The 8,855-nt window shown below is 43.2% G+C and overlaps 1 protein-coding gene across 1 annotated transcript in view; it reads left to right on the top strand.

Annotated features, from left to right (window-relative positions):
- Nucleotides 1-8,855, top strand: part of LOC142025194 (scavenger receptor cysteine-rich domain-containing protein DMBT1-like) — a 903,096-nt gene that overhangs the window by 293,790 nt on the left and 600,451 nt on the right. The window lies entirely within an intron of this gene.

Raw genomic sequence — 8,855 nt, forward strand, 5'->3', positions numbered from 1 at the left:
AAGGTGGAATAGGTCCCTGTCTTCCCTTTTCAGATCCATTTCTCCAAAAGGGTAGAGACAGTGGATGCCGCTTATCTATTTTGAGCACTAAAAGCACCATTAAAACAAGTCCGTTCCATTAAATATGCACTCCTGCCTTGAAACAACTCCTTTATAACCACCCTGCTTTAATCTCTGTAGGAAAAAGGATACCCTTAGATTCTATGATGCATAAATGTAAGTCTGTTCAAAGTTTAAAGTACCTGAAAAAGGCAGTGAAGTATCCTCCATGTTTTATGAGATGAAGAATCTCATTTTAATCTCCCAATTTAATTAGGCAGCTAGACTTGCCAATATCTATCTAGGATCAGATGTTTGCTACACTTCAGATTTCTTACCGTCATGGTAGGGTTCTATGCACTGCTACAGTTTGTACATGGATGTTGCTTTCGGGAGTCTTTCCATCTTCATGGATCTTGTTCTTGGCAGTTGACCTTTTGTACTTTCAGTTTACCAGTGCCACCTTTTATGTAACTAATTAACCAACTAGAACAATAAAAATGAAAGCAGTTTTCTTCCTGAAAGAAGCAGACTGCCAAAGTCCAATGTGACCTAAGTGTGTTAGTCTTGACTGTACAAAAAAAAAGTCTAAAATTGGGATTTAGGCTCCTAAATCCTGATTTCAGTAGCACTGTGATGTATCGCACCTTCTTCCTTCGCACCTCTACACCTTGAACTTCTCTAAACTTAAGACTCTGCAGGAAAGATCCCTCCTGTCTCTGTGTTCCTGCCTCTGGGCATGTGTGCTGTGGCCTACCTCTTGTGTTCACATAGTGATCCTGAGCCCCAAAGCTAATCCCAGATCTGTAGAAAATAGGCAGTTGCATGCCTAACTGGGGTTCAAAGCCTGATTCGGTTGCCTGATTCAGTGATTGCCTCTTGTATGGTGTCCCTCCGGTGAGCTCAGACAAAAGAGCTGCTGGTATAGAAGGATGGCCGTCCTCATATCTGAATAAAACCCCTGGTTGTGTTCCCCGCTGCAGATACAGGGTGGAAGAGATTGGAGCTGGGACATGTCACCTCTCTAGCCAACACTATACCCAGTGTAGTACGGGAGTTTCTGTTGCAAGGCTCCCTCAATCTCTCCTTTCAAGGACATTCCACTGATGGCCAGTAACTATAGAGTAATTAGAGGAGGGAGATTGGATCCAACATCTTCCACATGTTATATGAGTATTTTAACCACCCACTTACTAAGTCATTCTCATGTTTGCTCTCTGTGGCCCCTTACTCTAAGATTGAAGGATGGAGATTGAGAAAGCGTGGAAGCTTGATGATGGTGACTCCATAGTCTTGCATGTTGGCAGCATGTGGGAGACTCAGGATCCTAGTCCAATGACATGTTAATGGTCTAGCTGCAGTGGAACAGCTTTGGTAGGAGAGCTTGAGAAAATCCCTAGCAAACTTACCTGTAGCCCAATGACTAGAGCACACTCGTGAAGGCTAGAAAACTAGTATTTAAGTCACTTCCAGAGGCTCCCGGACCAGCAGGCTGGCCTGTGTATCTCAGTTTAAGGTATCCATTGCTCACTCAGCATTATGGGGGACTAAGTGCAGAGGGATTTTTCAAGATGCCTAGAGGTTAGGAGTTTTCTATAAACATCACATCAGTACTCTCCTCTTGTGCTCTCAGGCCTCAGTCCGTGCTTTGTTAAAGCAGCAAATACAGAAATTTGGATCCAGCGCTAAGTCCACGTCACTCTCCGTGTAAAAGATTGGTAATTATTAGTAGCAACAGGCCCCCTTTTCAGCTACTCCAACCTATAAAACTCCACATTTGGTTGCCCCCTCCTGACCTCTTTTCTTCCAGCCATCTTCACTTATGCTCATGCTAACGCAGCTCCCTATCTACATGCCCCACCTGACACCCTTGAAACTGAGCTACCCAGAGAGTCATTCCCTGCAGAGAGAGCCCTCTGACATCACTTGTCCTGCCCCTCTTCCAATGTTAATGTCTTTCCTCATCCACCTCCTCTGAACCCCTCCTGTTTTCCTTCTCTCATAGCATTCTCTCTGCCTCTTGACAGACCGAAAACTGGCTGTCTCCTAAGAAGCTTCAGACTATCGGCAAACTCGAGGAGGTGGAGGCCACCTTTGTCAAAGGCAGCCTCCCCATCCCTCAGAAATGCTGCCAGGAAGTGCCTCTTACAGTTGTCTTGCTTGAAGGTTTTCAGTGACTGCATTGCTTGTGAAAGAAATGGGAGATGGCAACCATTAGACAAACCCTGTATCTACACGAGCCCCTTCCTTGTGAAAGGGGCATGTTAATGAGCAGGTTTGGAAGATGATAATGAGGTGCTGCAATGAATATGCAGCACCTCATTAGCATAATTGCAGTCACAGCAATTCGAAAGTGTGGCTTTTCGAATCCTGCGCCACCCATGGAGATGGAACCTTCCAAAAGGACCCCCCAGTTTTTGAAAGTCCTTCTTCCTGTCTGGTGTTAGGAAGAAGGGCTTTCAAAAACTGGGGGGGTCCTTTCAGAAGGTCCCATCTCCACGGGCAGCGCGGGACTCGAAAAGCTGCACTTTTGAATTGCTGTGGCTGCCATTATGCTGATGAGGTGCTGCATATTCATTGGAGCACCTCATTAGCATCTTTTGAACCCGCTCATTAACATGCCCCTTTTGAAAGGAAGGGGCGTGTGTAGACTCAGCCGAAGAGAGAACCTCCTCTTTGTTCATAGGAGCTACTCTTCAAAACCCGGGACTAAGGGTTGCTGATTAGATCTTTCTGGGAATTTATGGACAAAATGTTTGTTCCAGTTGGAAGAAACAATGGCATTTTCTCAAGAATGAACTTTGTGTATAGGAACAACTAAATATTGGTTAAACTTTGCTGCATACGCTGCTGCTGTCCAAGATGGAATTTCTGGTAGAAATGAATGAGTGATAAATACCACTCAGAGCTTAGCAGCTGCTAGTCCCATGTGGAGTGTCTCTCAAATCCGGGTGTCTGTGTTGGGGCAGACTGTCAGAAGACATGGGCACGTGTTCCAAGTGGTGATGTGTTTGTATAATTAGATTTCTCCAAGCCACGTAAAAAATGTGAACTCCTGAATCACTGTATCAGTTTCTTTTTTTTTTTTTTTTTCTTCTGTGGAGACAGACAGACTGCTTAGCCTCTCCAGTCTCCTTTGCCACCCAGACCAACTGCATTCTGTGGAAAAAGCTTACTTTAACCTAAAGTTAGGTCACACGAGGTTTTCCTCTGTCCCAAGGGACCAATTATCCCAAATGAATAATTATTCCCAATATTACACTATGCCTAACACTGGCAGACAATGCTATAATAAACTAACCAAAATGTGTTAGATAAGGAAAGGAGATTAGCATTATCAGAGGATTAAGGTGGGCAAAATTTAAAGTAGGAGAATCACAGGCTAGAATTCCAGTTTGAAGGAGAGATGTTGTCGTGTGCCAGTTTCCCAAAAGTACTTACAGGACAGCCAGGTTACCTCTGGGGATCACGGCTCTGCATCTAGTCAGTTCCCTTCGAGAGCCAAGAGATAAAGGATCATTCATGGAGTTGATATTTATATATTCTCAGAAGAAAAATTGAGGACTACTCTCTCTCCCTGGAATTTTCATTTGATGAGGTTGAATGAGCAATAGTTTTGACCACTAAGTATCCTGGCCACATGTTTTGAATCTAATAATTTTCTGCAAAATCCTTTGAAGTCCTTTTTTAGCATTTCAAAAGTTTTCTCTGGTGGATGATTTCCTCAGAGGAGGTTACATGTGTGAGTTTGCTTTTACATTATAACACAGATATGGAAAAAATAATCATAACTTTGCTAGTTTTCATGAACTTTAAACACCTGAATATTCTTACATTTCCATTCATTTTGATGTATACTAATATACTAGTGAACACTGACATTATCCAGCCTCTCAGCATCACATCCTCATACCTAGGAAACTACTGGATGATGTGAATGATGCAGAATCGTGTTCCTTCTTTGAATGAACTAAAGAAACAACTTGAATGTGGTTTTCTATATTCCAGGTAAGTGCACTACACAGGCATGGTGGGCATTCTACCTCTGGTATCCCTTTGTCTTTTGCTCTTGGGGTATTGGCTCCTGAGGCAGCTCCAGGCTTTGCAGGGCCCTGACAGAGAGGGTGGGCAGGACCTTCCTAGTGTGGACCACCCAACAGTGAGGGCTCCATATCCCCTTCCATTGGCCCAGCTCTTCCAGGTGCGAGCAGCAGAGAAGTTAGGTATGACCAGAGCCCCAAAATGATGCTCCAGAGGGTCTGTGGCACTCTGTGCCTTAACCAGCACCCTAAAACCCCATATGAACTACAACCATATAATTACATTTCTATACTGTATGACTTGTGAGGTGTCACTTTAAATGTCTTGATCTGAGGAACACTAAAATCCTTTTGGATTGTGCTTGTTATTGTATGTGGAGATATGAAGTCACAGCTAGCATTTCAGGAACAGTAATGAAGCAACCAGAGGTGAATGGTGGCCTATGAGAGTACCCGTGCACAATGACTATCCTAGGAACTAAATACAAAAGACACATCCCAGAGGTAGCATATAAATAATAGAGATCGTTGGACTCATGTCATGGCAGAATGTATTTCTACCGAAGTTGGAAGAAACTGTAAGGGGTGGAGAGGAGTAAGATGATCACTTGGCCGCTCTCCTCTCACAACTCATATCTAGAAGCATAAGTGGAGGACAAAGCCTGGACTACAGAGGTGGGCCCAAGCTGGGAAGAAGAATCCGGGCTTGTATGTTTGGGAATTACACCATCAGGGTGAGACACTGCTTGATTTAAATCCTGCCTAGTTTACAGAACACAAATCATTATTTTACTTTTATTTCTGAAGTAACCAACTTTGATCCATACACTTACTACTTATAATCACTTAAGCTGTGTCTACACTTGGCCAAAATTTCAAATGGGCCATGCTAATGGCCAAATCCGAGAATCTGAAGGAGAAGCTGAAATGAATATTCAGTGCCTTATTAGCGTGCTGCTGGCTGCGGCACTTCGCAAGTGCCAAATTTCAATTGCGTGTGGCTCATGTACACAGGGCCTTTTTGAAAGGATGCTAGAAATGTCAAAATCCCCTTATTCCTATCAGCTGGCATTTGCAGGGCCCTTTTGAAAAGGGCCTCGAGTGGACGAGCTGCTCGCAATTGAAATGTCGCTTTCAAAATACTGCGTCTAGCAGCATGCTAATGAGGTGCTGAAAATTCATTTCAGCACCTCACTAGGGTTCTCTGATTTAGCCATTAGCATGGCCCTTTTGAAATTTTGTCTAAGCATAGACATGGCCTTAAAGTTTGTCTTTCTGTAGCTACTAAATCTGATTTATCTATAACAGTGTGTTTTATTTGTCAAACTTGCTCAGTGTAGAAAAGCTGTTACATGTCCTCTCCCCAGTGAGGGTGGCATGCACTGGGTAATAAGTTTTAAATTGGCCAGGATTCCGAGGAACCCGGAATGGTGCAACTCTGAAGTACTAGTCTGGAGAGCTGGAGGAATTGGCTGGAACAGCTATATTGTTGGTTCTTAACTGGATGGCAAAAGCACATAAGTAACTCAGCCAGGTGCATCCTTTCCTATAGATTGTGTAAGTGCAGGTGCTGGGGAAATCTGTAGATTGTCAAACCATCACACTGCGAGAGGAAGCCAAGGTTGATGGGAAAGAGGTCTGAGAGCTACCTCAATTTCAGGTTACATCCCACAGAACCCATCACAGGGCCCCATAATATTGCCTACTCTGCAAATGAAATCTCCTCCTTCCCCTACTGTGCAAGACTTTTCCCTGGTAAGGCCTCCCCAAAGGAGGGGAAATGACATTTCGTAAATTGTTCCTGGTTGAAATGTTCCCATAATCATAGAATTTTAATTTACTAGGACTGGAAGGGACCTCGAGAGGCCATCAAGTCCAGTCCCCTGCCCTCATGGCAGGACCGAGTACTGTCTAAACCATCCCTGATAGACATCTATCTAACCTGTTCTTAAATATCTCCAGCGATGGGGATTCCACAACCTCCCCTGGCAATTTATTCCACTGTTTGACCACCCTGACAGTGAAGAACTTCTTCCTAATGTCCAACCTAAATCTCCCTTGCTGCAGTTTAAGTCCATTGCCTCTTGTTCTCTCCTCAGAGGCCAAGAAGAACAAGTTTTCTCCCTCCTCCTTATGACACCCTTTTAGAGACCTGAAGACCACTAGCATGTTCCCCCCTCAGTCTTCCCTTGTTCCAAACTAAACAAGCCTAATTCTTTCAGCCTTTCTTCATCGGTCACATTGTCTAGACCTTTAATCATTCTTGTTGCTCTTTTCTGGACCCTCTCTAACTTCTCCACATCTTTCTTGAACTGTGGTGCCCAGAACTGAACACAATACTGAGGCCTAACCAGCGCAGAGTAGAGCGGAAGAATGACTTCTCGTGTCTTGTTCACAACACACCTGTTAATGCATCCCAGAATCATGTTTGCTTTTTTTTTTTTTTTTTTGCAACAGCATCACACTGTTGACTCATATTTAGCTTGTGGTCCACTATAATCCCTAGATCCCTTTCTGCTGTAGTCATTCCTAGACAGTCTCTCCCCATTCTGTATGTGTGAAACTGATTGTTCCTTCCCAAGTGGAGCACTTTGCATTTGTCCTTAATAAACTTCATCCTGTTTACCTCAGACCATTTCTCCAATTTATCCAGATCACTTTGAGTTATGATCCTGTCTTCCAAACCAGTTGCAACCCCTCCCAGCTTGGTATCATCTGCAAACTTAATAAGCGTACTTTCTATGCCAATATCTAAATCATTGATGAAGATATTGAACAGAACCGGTCCCAAAACAGACCTCTGCAGAACCCTACTTGTTATACTTTTCAAGCGGGATTGAGAACCATTAACAGCTACTCTGAGTATGGTTATCCAGCCAGTTATGCACCCACCTCACAGTAGCCTCATCTAAGTTGCATTTGCCTAGTTTATTGATAAGAATATTATGGAAGACAGTATCAAGTGCTTTACTAAAGTCTAAGTATACCACATCCACTGCTTCTCCCCTATCCGCAAGGCTCGTTATCCTATCAAAGAAAGCTATCCGATTGGTTTGACATGATTTGTTCTTTACAAATCCATGCTGGCTGTTCCCTATCACCTTACCACCTTCCAAGTGCTTGCAGGTGATTTCTATAATTACCTGCTCCATTATCTTTCCTGGCACAGAAGTTAAGCTGACTGGCCTACAGTTTCCTGGCTTATTCTTATTCCCCTTTTTGTAGATGGGCACCATATTTGCCCTTTTCCAGTCTTCTGGGATCTCTCCTGTCTCCTATGGTTTTCCAAAAATGACTGCTAAAGGCTCAGATACCTCCTCTGTCAGCTCCTTGAGTATTCTAGGATGCATTTCGTCAGGCCCTGGTGACTTACAGACATCTAATTTTTCTAAGTGATGTTTAACTTTGTTCGGTTTTTTTATTTCAACTTCTAACCCTACCCTTTTCCCACTAGCATTCCCTATGTTAGGCGTTCCTTCATCAGACTTCTCAGTGAAGACTGAAACAAAGAAGTCATTAAGCATCTCTACCATTTCCAAGTTGCCTGTTTACTGTTTCTCCCTCCTCACCGAGCAATGGCCCTACCCTGTCCCTAGTATTCCTCTTGATTCTAATGTATTTATAAAAAATCCTTCTTGTTTCCCTTTGTCTGTAGCTAGTTTGAGCTCATTTTGTGCCATAGCCTTTCTAATCTTGCTCCTGCATTCTTGTGGTGTTTGCCTATATTCATCCTTTGTAATTTGTCCTTGTTTCCATTTTTTATGATTCCTTTCTTATTTTAAGATTACGCAAGGTCTCTTGGTTACACCAAGGTGGACTCTTTCCATATTTTCTTTCCTACGCAGTGGGATAGCTTGATTTGGGCCCTAAATAATGTCCCTTTGGAAAAACTACCAACTCTCCTCAGCTGTTTTTCTCCTCAGTTTTGCTTACCTACCAGCTCTGAGTTTACCAAAATCTGCCCTCCTGAAATCCATTAGCTCTATTTTTCTGTTTTCCCTTCTTCCCTTCCTTAGAACTGTGAACTCTGATTTCATGATCACTTTCACCCAAGCTGCCTTCCACTTTCAACTTCTCAACCAATTCTTCCCTATTTGTTAAAATCAAATCTAGAACAGCTTCCCCCCTGTAGCTTTTTTAACCTTTTGGAATAAATGTCTCCAATGCAGTCCAAGAACAGCTTGGATAGTCTGTGCCCCACTGTATTAGTTTCTCAACATACATCTGGATAGTTGAAGTCCCCCATCACCACCAAATCCTGGGCCCTGCATGACTTTGTTAGTTTAAAAAAAAAAGCATCATCCACCTGGGTAGCAGGACATCACCTTTGTTTTTTACCTGTCTTAGTCTAACCCTGAGACTTTAAACACATCCATTTCCTACGTCCATCTCCACCTCAGTCCAAGTGTGTACATTTTTAATACATAAGGGAACACTCCTCCCTTTCTTTGTGTCTATGCTTCCTAAGCAGGCTGTACCCTTCAGTACCAACATACCAATCATAATCTACTCTTTGCATGATCTCTCCCTTAGGAGAGACTGGACCCCTTACTCTGTTCTTAGGGGATTTGACCTCACATCACCTAATTTCTTCTGGGTACAACTTCACTTCAGCAAACCTGCCTCATCAGAATAACTCTGCCCCTTGCCCCACTCAGTCTGAATACAAGAGCAACAACTCCCCAGGATGGACTTTACCTAGAACAGTTTTTGGATGCACCAAAGAATGGAAAGAAGTGTGTATAACTAAAAAAGTAGTGTGTAGAAATCTCAGTG

This window comes from Carettochelys insculpta, chromosome 22 (genome assembly GCF_033958435.1).
Source record: "Carettochelys insculpta isolate YL-2023 chromosome 22, ASM3395843v1, whole genome shotgun sequence".
NCBI lineage: Eukaryota > Metazoa > Chordata > Testudines > Carettochelyidae > Carettochelys > Carettochelys insculpta.